Below are 19,357 nucleotides of genomic sequence, written 5' to 3'. Positions count from 1 at the left end.
TGTCCTCCCTTGCATTTCTCATAATACTTATTAGTACTTCACTCTTCTGTTTCTTCCCTTTACTCATGCCAAATCTTCCCATCACCCTTGCAAGCTCCTGAAACATTATCCATTCAACATTGATGCACTTTGCCACTGTTCCTTTTGACGTCTTGTCCATGAACTGATTCTAAAACATAACATAGCTGCAATTACAGTATTCATGCCAAAGACAGTCATCAATATATCTTTGCGTTTAGCTTTCTACAAGCTATTGGCACACAGGTGAGTAACATTTTTTTTTCCTACAGAGAACACAAAAATAGATATGCTCTGTTTTAAATTTCCATCTGTATTCTGAGGTACAAATGAAGGATATATATTTTTAATGTTTTATCCAATATCTGTGAGATTGACCATTGCAAATCTATTCATAATTTGCTTCCAGTCATACATCGATCCAACATCCGTCCCTCCTCTAGTGTACATTTCCAAAAACCAATATTCCTGGTTCCCTAAAATCATCCCCCAACACCCTACCCCCACCCCCAGTGTGTCTCTATGGCAGGCTCTTTAATTTTTTCTCTCTGTCTCCTGTTTATTTTGTGCATTAAGGGTCTCTTACAGGTACTAAGAGGTCATCATGTTTGTTCAAGGAATTTAGCATTTTTATCAGGAAGGTAAGCCTGGAGTAGCTTTGAGGTATGGAAATGACTGCTGAGGCTTCTATAAGTACAGGGCAGTGGGGTGGGATGCTCATCCTGCCCAGAGAAAGCCTGGAGATTTCAGTCACAAAACCCGCATATCCGAATTTTCAGCTGTTATATTTCAGTGAGAAGCATCCTGAGACGATGGAAACCAGAGGAGATCATGGTGGCGATTTTGGATTGTGGGAGCAAGTGGCTGCACTGGGTTCTGGTTGGGTGGGCACCAAACTAACCTGCCTCCCTCCGATTTACCCTAGTGTGTTCAGACTTTTACAGGTCCAAGGTTAACTGTGGCTGTTGATATGTTCCAGATTTGTCTATGGGTCTCTGAAACAAGACCAATGCATTAGCTTGTATAGCTGAGCCAGGGCTGGTTTGTGAACATGGCTCCCACATATATTTTGGGAGTTTAATTTCTCGGGAAACGTAGTCCTGAGTTGTTGGGAGCCAGCCAGAGGCACAGTGGCGATTTGAGGTTATCAGGAAGCATGAAGACACCATCAGACTGTTGATGTACTCACCTGAGGGTACAGGTTGACTTCCTGCAGGCACTGCGCCACCAGACTAACAAATATTCATTGAATTAATGAACGAATAATCAACATTTTCAAAATGTGTCTCTTTCTTGCATTTTAGAAGGGTAACTTCTAACAGGAAAATAATCTTCCTGGTATAATCAAGACCTACGATTTATTCTTAATATATTTAATAAAAGCTACACATTTTGGAAATTTATAAAAAGAAATTCTTTTAAATTATCTGTCTTCATAATTTACTTGTAAATTACTAAGATATCACTGTTTATTCCACCGTTCTTAGCATAGAAATTTACAGACAGAATGTGCTAAGTAAAAATTCATTTTGGCACTTCTGTTCAATGTAGTACTGGAAGTACTTGGAAGAGAAAATAGATAAGAAAAAGATATTAAGGGTTTTTCTTGTATGAAAGTTAGAAATAATCTCTCACTATTCACAGAAGATATCATACTATATTCAGAGAATACTAAAATCTCTACGAAAAACTCCCAGAGACAATAGACATTTTTAGTAAAATTGTAGGCTATAAACTCAATACCCAAAAGTCTATGGCTTTTTTATATGCAAGTAATGAGAGAGAAGAAAGTGACATGAAAAAGCAATCCCATTCACAGTCGTGCCTCAGAAAATCAAGAACCCTGGAATCAGCTTAACTAAAGAGGTAAAGGACCTATACATCAGGAAATTAAAAAAGACACGAGGAAACGGAAACATATATACTGCTTATGGAATGGGAGAATTAACATTGTCAAAATGGCAATTCTCCAAGAAGCATTGTAAAAATTCAACGTGATCCCTATAAAGATACCCATGACATTCTTCAAAGAAATTGATCAAGCACTCCTGAAATTCACATGAAACAACAAACGCACACGAATAGCTAAAGCAATTCTTGGGGAAAAGACAATGGAGGCATCACCTTCCCCAACCTCAAACTCTACTACAAACGATAATAATGAGAACAGCATGGTACTGGAACAAAGGCAGAGCTGCAGACCAATGGAAAAGGATTGAATATACTAACACACACCCTCAAATATATAATCATCTAATCTTTGATAAGGGAGCAGAAATGTGAAGTGGATCAAGAGAGTCCTCCTTAACAAACGGTGCAGACAAAAATGGACAGCTACATGCAAAAAAAAAAAAAAAAAACAAACGGCTCAGACCTCTACCTAACACCATGCAGAAAAGTCAGATAAAAATGGGTCAAAGGCCTCAACATCAGACCAGAATCCCTCAGGTTCATTGATGACAAGGTCGGCAAATCCCTCCACGACATTGAAGCTAAAGGTATCTTCAAATATAACACGCCACTTGCCAAGCAACTGGAAACAGAGATAAACAAAGGGGACTATCTTAAATTAAGCAGCTTCTGTACCTCAAAAGAAACAGTGACCAGAAACAAAGACTCCACCATGCGGGCAAGATACTCGCAGAAGCCTACCAGGTTCTCTGAGAGTGAGAACTGGACAATCAGAGTTGCTGTCTTCTAAATAAGATCCAGTCTCTGGATGTTGGCCATTGATGGCATTACATGGATCCAGGGGCAGTTCGTGGTTGTAGCACTTAATTATTAGAAGATGGGGGATCTGGAAGGAGGGGGCACAGTCTTGATCTGAGCAGCCATGGAGATCTCATGCCCCGGTCCCGCACAGTTGGGTTCCTCTTCCAGTTCCTTCATGCATGAGGCTCCGTCAAGCTTGGGAAGGGTGGTCTTTAAGCGTACCTATGGCTGGTTGCAGAGGTCTTCAGCTGCCGGGGCTCTAATCAGGGCGGTGAGGGAAACTCACCCCGGCACCTCCAAGGGGCCTCGGTGAGGAAAGCCAGGTGCGAGGTCAGGACACTGTCGTTTTAGACATATTTGAAATTAATTTTAGATCGAAAAGTACACATCATTCAAAATATTATGTGCTTAGTAATAATTTACTACACACTTGTTCAATCACCTCAGAGACCCCACTCTGCTCAGAGAACTAGATTTTTAATTACAGGTCTGTTTTGCCCATGTGTCATGACTGAGAATCACTATCAGTAGATATGAAACCCACTACACACAAAGATGCACACAGGTTACTTTGAGTCATCTATGTTGTTAATATGAGTTGGCCATTAAACTTCACTGAGACCCTTTGTTCTGTCCTTTATAGGAGCCTCATGAGTCTCACCTTCCATTCAAGTTGAACTTGTAATAAGGTGGAATGAAATCATCAATATGATCCTCACCTCATCCTTCAGGAGAAAAATCCTACATACATTCAAGGTGGTGAAAGTGCAGACAAAACCATCCACCTTTTCCTGGAGATGTACACAGGACTGAGGTGAGAACAGAAAAAGGCTCTATTTTAATGTTCTTAATGAAGGATTCAGGGAACAACATTAAACAAACTCATATACCATCTACCAAAAGAATTATTTTGTAAAACTGATGCCTAGAGTATGGTAAACGATAATATAATAAAACCCATATTTTTATTTCTGGGACATTAAAGTTCTAAATCTATTTATTCATGCTGCTTTGAAATACATTCCTTGATTAGGAATCATTGTCTGCCATAGGAGTGAGGAAGGACAACACTCAAAGTAATAAGAAGAGAAAAATATGGAAAAATTAACTCCTACTAGGTTTGATAACACATATACAAAAATTGAAATGATACAATGATGAGCATGGTCCTTGCACAGAGATGACATGCAAACTTGTAAAGCATTCCATATTTTTGTTGCAAGAAGAATTAACAGGTATACTTTAAGCTAAGACAATCCCCACAAATACAAAAATTCTACATAAAGAGAGCACAAATCCCCAAAACAACAATCTCTCTCAATGTCAATGGACTAAATGTGCCAATTCAGATGCACAGAATAGGAAGATGAATTTGAAAACTGAACCCAACATTCTGCTGCCTGCAAGAAACATGTCTGAACAATCAAAGCACCCATGGGCTAAAAGTAAAAGGCTGGGAAACAAGTTTTCAAGAAAATATCACCCCCGCAAAGCTGGAGTGGCCATACTAGTATCAAACCACATGGACTTCAGGCTAAAGGTTATCAGAGACAGTGAAGGTCATTTCTTAATGATCATGCGATATGTACATCAGAAAGAACTCACCCTCCTCAATGTATATGATCCTAATGACAGACCAGCAAAATACTTTAAAACAACTTCTAATAGACTTATAGAAATACATTGATAGCAACACAATACTAGTAGTAGATTTCAACACTTCTTTGTCACTTCTCGATAGATCAAACAGACTGAAGCTCAGCAAGGAAATATTTTCTTTAAGGGAAGTAATGAACAACCGTTGGCTTAGGGAAGAAATCAAAGAGGAAATAAAAAGTTTCCATAAACAAATGAGAATGAGGACATGAGCTACCAGAACTTGTGGGACACAGCAAAAGCAGTGTTAAGAGGAAAGATTATAGCTCTGCCAGAATTCATCAGGAAGAAAGAAAGGGCCTACATGAATAAATTAGAGCTCAAGATTTTGAAAAATAACCAACAAAAGTAGTCCAAACTAGGCTGGAGGAAGGAAATAATAAAACTTGTACCAGACATCAATGAGCTAGAATCCCAAAATACAATCCAGAAGATCAATAAGAATAAAAACTGGTTCTTTGAGAAAATAAACAAGATCAATAAACCTCTAGAAGCCTCTCAAAGAAACAGAAAGAATTCTAATAAATAGAAACAGAAATGCAAAGGGGGGTATCCTAATAGAAACTCCAGAAATCTATAGGATCATCAGAGATTATTTTGAGAATCTTTGCAGCAGGAAATGAGAGAATCTTGAATAAATTGATAAATTAATGGATTCCAATTACCTCCCAAGGCTGAACCAAGAAGATTTGGAATATTTGAACCTAACATTTCAAGGAAATTGAAATGATGGTCAAAATATACCCCCAAACAGAATCCCTGGCCCAGATGGATTCAATAGTGAAATATTTCAATCCTTTAAAGAGGAACTGCTGCCAACATTTTTCAAGATTTTCCAGGAAATTGAAGAAACAGAAATGCTCCCAAATAGTTTCTATGAGGCAAAGATCACCCTAATACTCAAAACAGACAGAGACACCACAATAAATGAAAATTACAGACCTATTTCCTTGATGAATACAGATACACAGATTCTCAAGAAAATACCAGCAAAGAGAATCCAGAAACTCAACAAAAGATCACACACTATGACCAAGTAGGTTTATCTTGCAGATGCAAGGATGGCTTAACGTTCTCCAGTCAATAAGCAGAATACACCATCTCAATAAAATAAAGATAAAAGTCATATCATCATATCAATAGATGTAGATAAAGCATTTGATGAGATCCAGCACCCATTCATGATGAAAAACTCTCAACAAAATGGGAGTTGAAAGTACTTTCTTCAATCTGGTCAAAGCAAACTACCACAAACCCACAGCAAGCATTATTCTCAACGGGGAGAAAACTAAATGCTTGGAGCAGAAATCAATGAGCTAGAATCCCAGAATACAATTAGGCACAAAACAAGTTACCCACTCTCACCACACCTATTCAACATAGTACTTGAAGTACTTGCCATAGGATTTCGGTAAAAAGAAAAGATATCAAGGGCATCCATATAAAAAAGGAAGAACTCAAGCTTTTACTATTTGGAGATAACATGATACTATACTTAGAAAATCCCAAAGAATCTCCAAAAAAGCTCCTGGGAACAATAGATTTGTTTAGTAAAGTATCATATTACAAAATCAATATCTGGTACTCCATGGCTTTCCCATATATTAATAATGAAAGAGAAAAAATAGATAAAGAAAAACAATCCCATTCACAATAATACCTCAGAAAATCAAGTATATTGGAATCAAATAAAAAGGTTAAGGAACTATACCAAAAAAAAAAACCTACAAAACACTACTTCACGAAATAAGAGAGTATATGAGGAAATGGAATCACATCCCATGCTCATGGATTGAGAGGTTTAACACTGTCAAAATTGCAATACAACCCAAAGCTCTATAAAGATTTAATGCACTTTCTATAAGGATACCCATAACATTTTTCTAATAAATAGATTAAACACTCTTGAAACTCATACACAACAATAAACTCCCATGTAGAGCTAAAGCAATCTTTGGTAAAAAGAAGAAGGGAACACCTTCCCCAACTTCAATCCCTACTACAAAGTTGTAATCATCCAAATACCATGATATTCAGATAACGACAGGCCTCAGATCAATGGAATATAGTCAAATATCTTGAACCTGGCCCTCAGATTATTATTACCTAATCTTTCATAAATGCTCAGGAAATATGAAGTTGAGCTAGGAAGTCTCTTCAGCAACTGGTGCTGGGAAAACTGGACAGCAACATGCAAAAAAAATGAACTCAGACCTCTTTATAGTGCCAGGCACAAAGTCTCATCAAATGTATTAAAGACCTCACTATCATACCTGAATTCTTAAGATATATGGAGAAAAATGTGGGAAGATCCCTTAATGACATTAAAGCTAAAGGAAACAAAAAAGAAAGCAAGCAAGAAAGAAAGAAAGAAAAAAATTAAAAATTAAAAAATAATGCTGTTTGCAATGCTAAGGATCAATCCCAGATCATCATTTTCTTGCGTTTTTGGATCACACATGGCGATGCACAGTGGTTACTCCTGTCTCTTCACTCAGGAATTACTCCTCACGGTGCTTGGGGGGACCATACAGGATGCTGGGAATCTAACCTGGGTATGCCGTGTGCAAGGCAAATGCCCTACCTGCTGTAATATCGCTCCAGCTCCCCCCTCCCCATAATTCATCATCTTGAGGGCCTCAGATTTTAACCTTCCATTTAGAAACTTCATCTATACATTGACACAGTAAATTGAAACCACAGAATCATTGAATGGCATGTTATAATGTTAGCAGCCATGAGCAAACTTTGATAACTCATAAGTTGGCATGAATGAATTCTGTCTCAGAGGCTTCACTTCTGAGGATACCTGTCATTAACTCCTTTCTGTTACGTATCCCAGGATCAAAATCTACATCAGGCCATCAGTAGAAATTGTCCACCCGAAAGCTAGCCTTCCACTGGGATCAGAATCCTTGATCCATGTAACTTGTAATTTTTCATTCATGATTTGTTGACCTTGTTTCAGGTGGAGGCATCCAGAGCATAAACTCAGCTTTCCCATTGTTTCCACTGGAAATCCAAATACCTAAGAATGTTATAATTTCTGACGCCACTGTTACAGATTTTTTGGAATCCCACGGTAAGACACTATCATTAATGTTATAATATTACTGTTCTCCATAGTACGGATCTCCCCAAAGAACTCTCGACCCACCTCACTCCAAGTGCAGACTCCAGTTTATCATGCTCCTAAAAGTACTTCTAATAGTTTCACTCAGGTTCGCCCCTAAAGTGTACAAGTTAAGTTCATACCACTCCAAGTTCTTATTCCTAAACTACCAGAGTGGGCTTGGTCCTCAAGCTTTTGTTCTCATAAGAAGAAATACCGTGCTTCCTTTCTCTATGTCTCTCTTTGCTTGCTTTGTTAAATGACTGTTCTCGCTTGAACAAATATTCCATTCCACCCTACACCTGTTTCACAAGTTTCTGAGTGTTTTTCAGTAAAATCTATTTAGCTTCACTGAACTAAAAAATTTAAAACACCAGAGCATTGTTAAAACCAATATTTGTATCTTTTAAACCACAAATTTTGAAAATGAAAGGTAGTAAAGCAATGGAATACTACTCAGTTGTATGAAGTAAAATCTTCTTATTATTTGTATATAAAATGATAACATGAGGAAATTATGTTTAGTGACATAAACCAGGCAGAGAAAGATAGGCATCCTGCAAGTTCATGCATATGTGGCATATGGAGAAAACAAATTAAAAGAATAAAATGAGACAGACAAACGTCTAAAACATTATTTATATTCTATGATATATAATTCAATTAACAATGGTTTCTCATACACATAATTCCAAAATGACACTCCTTATTCTCTCAAAGAATAAACCCTCCCTCTCCCCAAATCCCCCATAATACCTCACTCTCAATCCCCTGACTCAATTGTGTGGATCAGTTCTCCCCTTACTTTGCTCTTGAACCTTTGTTTCTACCTTGCTGTGTGTCTTTACATCCCACATATGAGAAAAATCTCTCTGTATCTGTTCATTTCCTTAAGGCTAACTTTACATGCATGATATCCTCTAGTTTCATCCAATGTTGAAAATTGCATAATTTTGATCTTTTCAAAGCAATAAAAACAAACTTTAAAACTATGAGACTATTTAGTTACCAGATCGAAAAATATAATCAAAGTGGAAAAACTGAACAATGGTGAATGACAGAGTAGGCCTTTCAGTAGTGAGTGTAATATGATACATGCACGTTGATTCTGCATAATCCTAAAATTTATGAAATTCTATAATGTAATTCTATAAGGTAATTTTACATAATCAAAAAAGTATTTAAATAATTTACATTTATCTATGATTTTGACGTATCTTTTGTGTCAAACTATCAGAAATAAAAATAATGTGAGATAGAGATATGGTGTATCACTATACTTTTAAACAAGAGAAGCGCTAAAAATTCTGTGTCTTGATGAACTCTCATATAAATTGACTCCAAAATCAAATTAATATACTCAAGGAAAAATAAAAGTAAACCAATTTAATCTTTTGCCTTCACTCATCTTCCAATCTGCTGATCTCTCGCAGACAGAAAAAAACTTTACTTTATTTTTATTTAAATATTTTTTAGTGAAACACCATGATGTACAGTTGTACATTTACAAATTTTTGTCCTTGGGTTTCGATTATACAATGATCAAATGCCCATTCCTCCGCCAGTGCCCATTTTTCACCACCATGGATTCCAGTATCCCTCCCACACCAATACCCCCCATCCCACCCTGCCTCTGTGGCAGGGCATTCCCTTTTGTTCTCTCTCTCCTTTCGGGTGTTGTGGTCTGCAAAAGAGGCATTGATTGTCAATCATGTTCAGTACATAGTCAGAATTTTTATTTTCAAAGGATTTCTTGGCAGAGGTTTGCCATTCTTTACTAGAAACCAATTCCTTTTCTTCTGCTTTTTTTTTTCTAGAAATATATACTTATATTAAGACTGATTAGTCATGGCACCAAATTGACAAATGTCCCTGTTTTTACTTCAGTTCTGTTTCCTCATTATCACAAATTATTAGCAGTGGATAGAAAATAACTAGCCCAAAATTCGTGGGGGAAAGAAAAATGTTTATGCTTACCATAGTTTGGAAAATCCCTGTCACTAGTATAGTGACATTCATCTAAATTTGTAAACACAATGATTAAGAATAGGTAAACCATGACTGCCACTTCAAGGAAGAACGGGCCTTCAGCAAATATCCACGGTTTCAGAAGGATGCCTCTGGCTTGGATGGGGGGCAAACATGAGAGCTGTGAGCTACCGGCAGTTAACACATGCTCTTAGGCTATGTGGTGATACTGCTGAGAAATGTGGAGAGCCCTGATTAGGTAGGGTCATGGGGGAGAATGGAATGATGACAAGGAAACAGAGCAACAGGACAAGATGATAGATTCCTTTGTATAAAAGTTTTCATCTCTAATGTATTAATCTGTGAAAAAGAGAACCAACATTTTATCATTTTCCTAGTAATATATTATCCTTACAGAGCCCGGCAAGCTACCGAGAGTATTCGATATGCCAGACACAGTAACAACAAAGTCTCCAATGGAGACGTTACTGGGCCCGCTCAAGCAAATCGACGATCAACGGGAGGGCCTTTACTTTACTTACTTACTTACATAGTGCTTCAGGAAAAAAACGCTTCCCTTGTTAGTTATTATAGCTTGAATATCTGTGAGGTCTTTGAACTCTTTCTATATATACAGTGCTGATGACTGAAACCAATCTCACTATTTAAGTATCTAAACTGCAATGTTCTCACCATTTAACTCAATAAATTCTGAGGGCTCCAAATCTTCTAAGATCAGCTTTCATCTCTTCCATGATATCCAGGCTTCTCTTCCCAACTGTCAAATCTCCCTTTCTTTCTCCCTCTTTCTACCAACTATGGTCTCCCTGCCAAAATTTGCTAAGACAAGCTTTCTTGAAATATAGACATAAGTTGACTTCTCTTTTATTTTAAATTTAGGCAATTTTGATTTTCAAAGTCATTTACAATGGAGCTTTGTCATACAATATTCCAATTCTAATCACACCACCAGTGTCTGCATCTTTCCACCAACAGATTACACATTTCTCCTTGCATTCCCACCGATTTCATTGACAAACACATTTTGAAGTTTTACTATTGTACTTTGGGTTCCATACTTACAGTAGTGTTGGCATTGGTGGTTAAGACATACACCTCAACTTTTTCATGCTGGCCTTCCTGGATCAATGCCCACTGACACTATGTAGGGGAAATATGTGAGAACAAATCATTAAGCTCCAAATTTTTCAAATAATCTTTAATCAATTCTGATCTAAAAGAAAATAGTGTTTACTGGAGGGGACAACCCCCTGTCAGCCTGCAAATTCTTTTCATTTTTCCACATTAAAAAAGAAGAAATCAGTGAAGGAGGTCTGTCATTACGCAAGTTAGGTGACCCTGCTGAGGTGTGGTCAACAGGGTGTTTTGTGCTCTTCTCTCCTTCCACCAGAAGTCCGAACCCTATTATTTTTGTCTCTTCAGTCCGCATAAAATGGAAAAAGTTTTACCACACAGACATCCATGTAATGAGCCCAGCCAAGGTGATAAAAATAAATTTCAGCAAATTCATAGGTTAGTCATGGTGGTAGAAACTAAATATGATATTTTTGTATTGAATCTGCAGGAGACACATATTACAAACCTTTTCATGATTCAGTTTCAATCATAGGATATTTTAACACCTAACCTCCACTAGTATACAGTTCCATTGCTAATGTCCCCAGATTCTCTCCCACCACTCCCTCTCCCAACCCCAAACCCCACCTGACAGCCTGCTGTCTCTACACTATGGCAGTCACCTCTCTATCTCTCTCTCTCTCCCTCTCTCTCTCTCTTTCATCCTTTAGGCATTATGGATTGTAATACAGAGATTGAGTGGTTCTCACGTTTATTCCTTTCCCTACTTTCAGGACTCAGTTCTCACCGAGAGTAATCACTTCCAACTATCATTGTCATAGCGGCCCCTTCTTCATTCCAAATGCTTGCCTTCAGCACTTGTGGCAAGCGTCCAACCATTGACCAATTCTCCTGTCCTGTGTTTCTGCTATCCTTGGGTATTAGTCTCATATTCTGGTTTTTTTATATCCAAAAAATGGGGTAGTCCAATCAGTATACCCATTTCCTTCTGACTGATTTCATTGAGCATGATATTCTTCCCTGTACATCCATTTATAAGCAAACTTCATGATGTCAGTTTCCTGCCAACTGCGTAGTATTCAATTGTGTAGGTATACCATAGTTTCTTCTGGCTATTGTGAATAGTAATGCAGATTGTATTTCTGTTATAAATATCATGTTTAATGTAACTTACATAGGAAAATACTTCCCAGGTTCCAAACATACATAATCCATTCACAAACGCAACTTTATTTACTTTTTTAAAAAATAAAATTTATTATGATGCTTTCTGAAAAACGGAAGCGATTAACAAAAACTCAGGGAAAACATATTCTATAAAAGCCAAAAAAAACCTTAAGAAGGACAACAGGTACGTGTTCTTGCTCCTCAAAAATCCATGTGTTTCTTGATATATTGTCAATATCTTTCTATAGCCGTAAATTCTTCAACTTTATTTCTAAACACTATTTAAAGTTATATTAATTTAATAGGTATAATCAGCTTTATAGAATATTTATTTGATTCTTTCATATTTTGCATAAACAAAGTTTGAATTAACCATAGCACTGTAGCACTGTCCTCTCATTGTTCACTGATTTGCTTGAGCAGGCACCAGAAACGTCCCTATGGTGAGACTGGTTGTTACTGTTCGTGGCATGTTGAATACATCACAGGTAGCTTGCCAGGCTTTTCCATGAGGGAGGGTTACTCTCAGTAGCTTGCCGGGCTCTCTGAGAGGAGGAGAGCAATCGAACCCAGGTTGGTCGCGTGCAAGGCAAACGTCTTACCCACTGTGCTATGGCTCCAGCCCATATATATATATTTATACATATATATGTGTATTTACACACACATACATATCTATATATTCCTCTTACATGGCTCTTAAGCTCCAACTCATATTTCTTTCTCCTCCAATTATTTACTACTTCTCTCCCCATACTTGGGGCTCAACTAATTTTCCGAGTGCCCTCAGATGCATTTCTGAGGCCATGATAAAGGAATGCATAACACATACATGCAAGGAAGGCACAAAGCATATGTAGATAAATTTCATATGGACATATAATTGTGATGACTAGTTTACAAACTGTATTCGCTTCAAGTACAGAGTTCCTGATCTCTGGAACTGTGTATTCATACTCCATACACTGTCAAATATCCAGCTACTGTCCACAACCAACTAACAACACTCCCCTACGCATTTCAGTCATTTACTTCCCCTCTTATTAGGACGATTTTGATGTCAGAGTGTAAAGGTTTGATTTTGCTTTTGTATTATTTGTCCATTTAATTTTTTTCTTTATATTCCCGAAACAAATCAAATATTTTTTTAAAAAAATAAAGGACAGGAGGTGATATCAGGAAACAAATGAAATAGTTGATGTGGCTGAGAATCAGCAAGAGTCTTCCAGGTCAGTGTGAGGAAAGGAACATCCACTTGTCCTTCCCAGCATATTTCCAAAGGGCCGGCTTGGAGCAGGGTACATGCTGGAAAGAACCGCAGGACAGTAGTAGTGTCTTGAACATATAGCGGCCTATGTTCTTCTTTGAAAATGTAATGGTATTGACCTCCATTGCAAACCACAACACCCTAAAACAAAGAAAAAGCAAAAGGGAATGCCCTGAGTTGGGGCGAAGTGGGGGAGATGGGGGGTGGGAGGGTCATTGGGTTCCTTGGTGGTGGAGAATGTTCACTGGGGGAGAGATTGGTACTTGATTCTTGTATAACTGAAAACCAAGTACAAAGGTATGTAAGTCTACAACTGCACCTCATGGTGTTTCATTAATTAAAATAAATAAAAACTAAAAAATTAAAAGTGCTATCAGCTGGTATAAGAAAAAAATGTAATGGTGTTGACTAGATTACATCAAGATCATTTTTATCTATAGGATGGTATGATTCATCTTTGATTCACTGATTGATACTTTGAAATGTCCCAGTTCATCCTCATTCAGAGAAGTTATTTATTTCTTAAAGTATTGATTTGTACAGGAAATTCCTCACAACATTCTTTATATAATGTCTATTGCGGGACTCACAGATAATGTTTTTATTACCATTTTCAAAGAATACAAAAATACTCTTTTAATAAGATTTTCTTGGTTCTCTATCTAAAAGCTAAATGACAACAATTAAGCTTAACTCAATATTTTCTAAAGAGCATTACATTAGTACTTGAAAAGAAATTTTAAAAGACTTTGGGAGAGGGGAGGAGGAAAAGTCATGGATCTATAAGGATTAGTATAAGTCTTTGGGTGTGTGGGTCATTGGAGTGTGTAGAAAATTTGAGATCACACTCAGCTATGTGATCTAATTTCTATATATCTATTCTCTAGATACCAGCAATATATTCACACAGGTGTATTTATATGACTATCATGTACACTAACCCTGTATCATGTACATTCACCTAATCCCGAATGCTCCACCGACATGGCAGCACTGAGAAGGATGAGAAAAGAGACGCCGACAAAATCTCAAGGCCAACCTAGGCTGCCACAATGAAGTAAGACAAAAATGATCATCTGTACTTTCAATGCATATACGCTAGCATCAGATGCATCCAACAAGGACCTGATGGTACAAGCGCGAATGATCAAGTACGACATCATTGGTCTGACCAAGACAAGAAGGCAAGAATCTCACCATGCCGTTTTCGACACTGGAGAAGAATTGTTCCTGGGAACTTGCTATAAAAAAGGTGCTGGAGGCGTCAGTGTCCTTGTCAACACAAACTTGGCCAAGAGCATTGATTCATTCGAATGAATAACAACCCGAATCGGAAGTTTACATTTGAATAGATGTGGCTCACTGCCTGCCGTTTCTATCTTCGTTGTCTATGCACCAACATCTCATTATGATGAAATAGAAATCGAGAAGTTCTACATGGATCTAGAGAAGTTCTATAAAGAAGATCACACCTTCTACAAGATCATTGTGGGTGATTTTAATGCCAAGATAGGACCGAGAAGATCTGCTGAAGAACTTCACATTGGGACCCATGGCCTAGAATGGAATGAACAGGGTGATAGACTATCTGAGTTCATCATGTCGACCAAAACCATTCATGGTAACACAGTTCCAGAAGGCAGAATCTAAACGATGGACATGGGAATCTCTCGGTGGAAGATTCCACAACGAAATAAACCACATCATATTCAATCAGCGGTTTTGCCTGACAGATGTCACTGTTGTCCCAATATTTCGAACGGGATCGGACCACCATCACCTTCATGCAAAATTCTACTTCACAGAGCAGGGAGAAAGGGCTGCAAAGTTCAAAAAGAGAACTGCCAGAATGACCACAAAGTGGGAACACTTTGATACTATTGCAGCAACATGGGAAGATGCCTTTGTTGACAACATTGACCAGGAATACGATACACTGGTTCAGCACATCCATGAATGTGCGAGGAACGGCAAGAGAGAGATAGCCACAAAAAATCGCCTATCTTCGAAAACTCTTGAGCTAATTCGCCAGCGTGTTTTTGGGCATGCCTCAGGCAACCGCAAGCTAACGTCCATGCTTGCAAAGCAGTGCAGAGATGCGATAAAGGAAGACCTCAAAGAAAGAAGAGCAGAAGTACTGGTAGATGCGGCAGAAGCCGGGAAAAGTATTCGTAACGCCCACCTGTCCTTCGCCAACTACAAGACCAAGATGACTGCCCTCCGACGTCCTGATGGATCCATCACATCCTCCAGAACGGCAATGGAGAAGATTATCCATGACGTCTACTCAAATCTCTTCGACAGCCATGTCCACTTGCTGACATACCAAATTCCACAGGATGGGCATATCGTTCCCAAAGTTCTCCCTTCCGAAATCCGACACGCCATTTCGTTGGTAAAGGAACAAACAGCACCCAGCCCAGACAAGGTCAGACCTGAGCACCTGAAGAACCTGCAGTCAGTACTTATCAATACACTGCCTCGGCTCTTCACTCGCTACCTGCCTGAATGCAAGGTTCCGTCCCAATGGAAAACCCGCAGGACCGTACTACTGTTCAAGAAGGGAGACATCCATGACATTGGCAACTATCGCCCGATCTGCCTATCGTCTGTCATCTACAAGTTGTTCACTCGAGTCATCCTAAATAGGATTGGCAGAACAATAGATGAAGGACAACCATGCGAGCAAGCCGGGTTCCACAAAGGATTCAGCACCATCAACCATATCCACACGATAACCAAACTCATTGAGGTTTCTCGGGAGTTCAAGATGCCACTCTGTTTAACATTCATTGATTTAAAGAAGGCCTTTGATACTGTTGAGATGGAAGTGGTCATTGAAGGCCTAGCCAATCAGGGCATTCAAGCCCAATACATCAGGATCCTCCGTGAGCTGTATTGCGGATTCACTACCAGGATCTCACCATTCTACAAAGAAGTGATCTTTGACGTCAAGAGAGGGGTGCGGCAGGGTGATACCATTTCACCAAAAATCTTCAGTGCCACCCTCGTAACATCATGCGACGACTGGAATGGGAAAGAGTGGGAGTGAAGATAGATGGTCAGCAACTACACCACCTCCGCTTTGCTGATGACATTGTTTTAATAACACCAAACATCAGCCAAGCGGCACAAATGCTGGACGACTTTGACCGTGTGTATGGAAAGGCAGGACTACAGCTGAATCTTACGAAGACAATGTTTTGAGAAACAGCCTCGTTCCTGACACCCCATTCACTTTCAATGGAACAACCATCTCTGAATGCAACAGCTATGAGTACCTAGGTCGAGAGGTCAACATGACAAATGACCTGGCACATGAGCTGCGCAGGAGGAAGAGAGCAGCTTGGAATGCCTTCAAGAACGTCGAAGAAATAGCTAAGAGGATGATGAACCTCCGGCTTTGGGCACATCTCTTTGATTCCACTGTTCTTCCTGCATTTAAATATTCCTCAGAAACCTGGGCATTACGCAAACAGGATGAGATCTCTATTCAGGTCTCCCAAAGAAGAATAGAAAGAGCTATGTTTGGAATATTACGTTTCACTCAAATGAGAGAAAGAATCCGGAGCAAATCGACGACTAATGAGATGTTAAGTGATTAAGTGATCATGTCCACTAAGGAAATCCAGACAAATAATTCTTAGCACTGACTTTCTTGGAAATTTAAGTAGTAATCAGGGTTTTATAGTTATGTTGTTATGATTTCATAGGCAGTGTTTGTTTCCTTAACCAACCTGGAATGTCTTTAAAAGACCAAATATAGGAACATTCTTTCATTTTTAATTTAATATAGAAAATGCTGAATTTACAGGTTAAATAGAGATGAATATCTTTTTCAATAGTCTATTTGGGATACTGCGCTTTAATTGTTTTATTAGGAACTAAATGTGGTACCCTATAATCTCTAATTCCATCCCTAGTCCTCCCTTCTCTACTTGTACCAATCAAGACAAACTTCACTTTACACCTAGTTTTCAGTAATCTCAACTAAACATTACAGTAAAAAATAAGTCTGATCAAATAATTCTGTTACCCAACAGTTGTTTAAGAGGCTTACACAAATGAACAGAATATTGAGAAAGAAATGAACTCTCCAAATTGTGTTTTAAGAAGGTAAAAAATACATGTTGTAATTGACCATATAAAAAAAGAAAATTAAAGTAAATTCCTTGGTAAGTTCTGGTATTCTTGGAACCATGTTGCCCATGGAGTAGTCAGCTAGCTAAGTCTTCATTAACTTGGTTTTCCTTGTTCACATCCCTGATATTGCTCTTTTCCTCCACAGATCCCATTCCGAGTAGATCATGTTCCCCACTAGATCTTGTTGTTTCAAGCTTTGTTTTCGCCAAATTTCAAGCCCTTCCTTTTACACTTATTGTCTCTTTTCTCATCATTTCAGACTTTTCTCCCAGCATTTTTTCCTCAGTGAATACAACTTTCTTTCAAGGGAGTTGAAGCTTGTTAGTTTTGAGAGTTGACTGGGATAATTTTCCTCTAGCCACACATTAAAGGTACCAAAACACTATTCACGTTTTTCTGTTCTCAGCCAGTCAACTATCCTTTCCTGGGAATATCTATTAACTGGTTCGTCTCAGGTCAGTGAGAAACTGCGTTCATTTCCCCCCATTTTCAACAAAGTATTTACTGGTACCAAACAGAGTTAGTTAAAAATATGTTCCTGTTAACATATATTTGCACTTGGGATCCATGTGACACCTTCCACCTGGCTTTTTTTGAAGGTGGTCATCCAGTTTGCTTTTCTGGTGGCATTCTGTTTCTCACTATTCCTCTCCACAGGTAAGTGATGTGAAAGTAACATATTTAGTAAATGGTATGATTGAAAGCTCCAGAATGAATGCCAGCCCTTTCAGCTCTCTCGGTCTTATATGTAACCTGTTCTTTGGAACCAATCTTATTTTCGTATTTTTCTTTTGAATCTTATTTACAAATAATATTTTAACATATTTTAAAAACATCCACCAACTATCCCATGATGATCACCAGCTGTCCAGTTCTCTACCCGTCCCGGTTTCCTTTCCATTCATCCATCACCCCATTGAGTCTCCTAGGGCCATCTCTTTCCACCAAGACCTTCCCGGCTGAAGGAGAACCGGTACCTACTGCTTTGGAAGTGGTGACCTAGTGCGCATGTCTTAGTCCGGTACCTCTGGCAACGCAGCCCCAAAGCTATTTATGACATTGGTTCTTGTGTGAGCTGCAGTTAACAGCGATGTTTAGAGCAGGCTACAGGAACCAGGGACCATGGAAGACCAAGGACCAGCCCCTCAAGCTAATATAATTTGAGCTCCTCCCACCAGAAATTTCCTGATAACCGGCTTGGCTACCTTGGGGAGTTTACAAATCCAAAGACTAACAGAGACAATGGACTGCATTGTGAAAACACGCTAGTGAAGTGTCACCGTAACAGCAACTCTGAATTTTGCTGGGAATAAGTGAAATGTTGCAGCTAGCGGTGCTGAACAGAGGCCCCGAGGACATGGTGACTTAACTTTGCATCTCCCAGGAGCTGATCTTCAGGCTTCATGCTTCAATTGTTCTCTTGGTTTTGTCCCTGTTAAGAGTCATCCTTGAATGACTCTGAGGGCATTGATCACTCATCTGGTAGGTTTATTCCCCAGTGTATGAGTTCGAATCCTCCAGCCATCATTTATGATTAGACCACCCAAACCTTTTAGTGATGTGTCTCAAATTTGGTTATTTTCCAAAGTGGCCATGAGGCGTAAACACAGCCTCCATGGAAGAATTTTTACTTTTCTTCTGGTCATCTTAGACTCATCTGCCTTCCTCAGCCTATTCCAAAATTATTCTTTCAACCAAACACTGCAGATCGTGCCATTTCTCCCATTTTTTTTGTGGAGGACACCAGTTATGGGGCATACTTGATTGTGCTATGATCTTATTTCTGGCTCTGTGCTCAAGTTTCACATCTGGTGGGTCTCTGAGGACCACAAAAGACTGCAAGAAATGAACTGAGTCCTTCTTGTGTGCAGAGCAAATGCCCTGTAGGCTATAATCTTCCTCTGACCCTACCCCACTCTTCATCATACCCATGCAATTTCTCATCTGATGGGCTTTATAACCCTGGACCAAGTTTGTATTTCATAGAGTCTTGTCTATTCACCCTTTTTCCTGTCTCTAACTTCCCATTCTTTCCCATCCCATCCTTCAACCCCCAGCCACTCCCAAAAACAACCACAGTTGACAGCATCTAAAAATTCATAACTTTTATTAACAACCAATTAACTATGATGCATCTCTTTAATTTGAAAAAATATAATAGAATAAATAAAATGTGTATGGCATGTCAGTGTTTGCCTAGGAAAACCATCTGGTAC

At 38.7% G+C, this 19,357-nt stretch overlaps 1 pseudogene; it reads left to right on the top strand.

The window, feature by feature from the left end:
* The first annotated feature begins 3,848 nt into the window (after positions 1–3,848).
* On the top strand, positions 3,849–3,945 carry LOC130025830 (uncharacterized; annotated as a pseudogene).
* The last annotated feature ends 15,412 nt before the right edge of the window (positions 3,946–19,357 follow it).

This window comes from Sorex fumeus, unplaced genomic scaffold, assembly GCF_029834395.1.
Source record: "Sorex fumeus unplaced genomic scaffold, SorFum_2.1 ptg000032l, whole genome shotgun sequence".
NCBI classification, from domain to species: Eukaryota; Metazoa; Chordata; class Mammalia; order Eulipotyphla; family Soricidae; genus Sorex; species Sorex fumeus.
The sequence above is the reverse complement of the archived record's forward strand: the minus strand, read 5'-3'. Positions and strand labels throughout refer to the sequence as shown.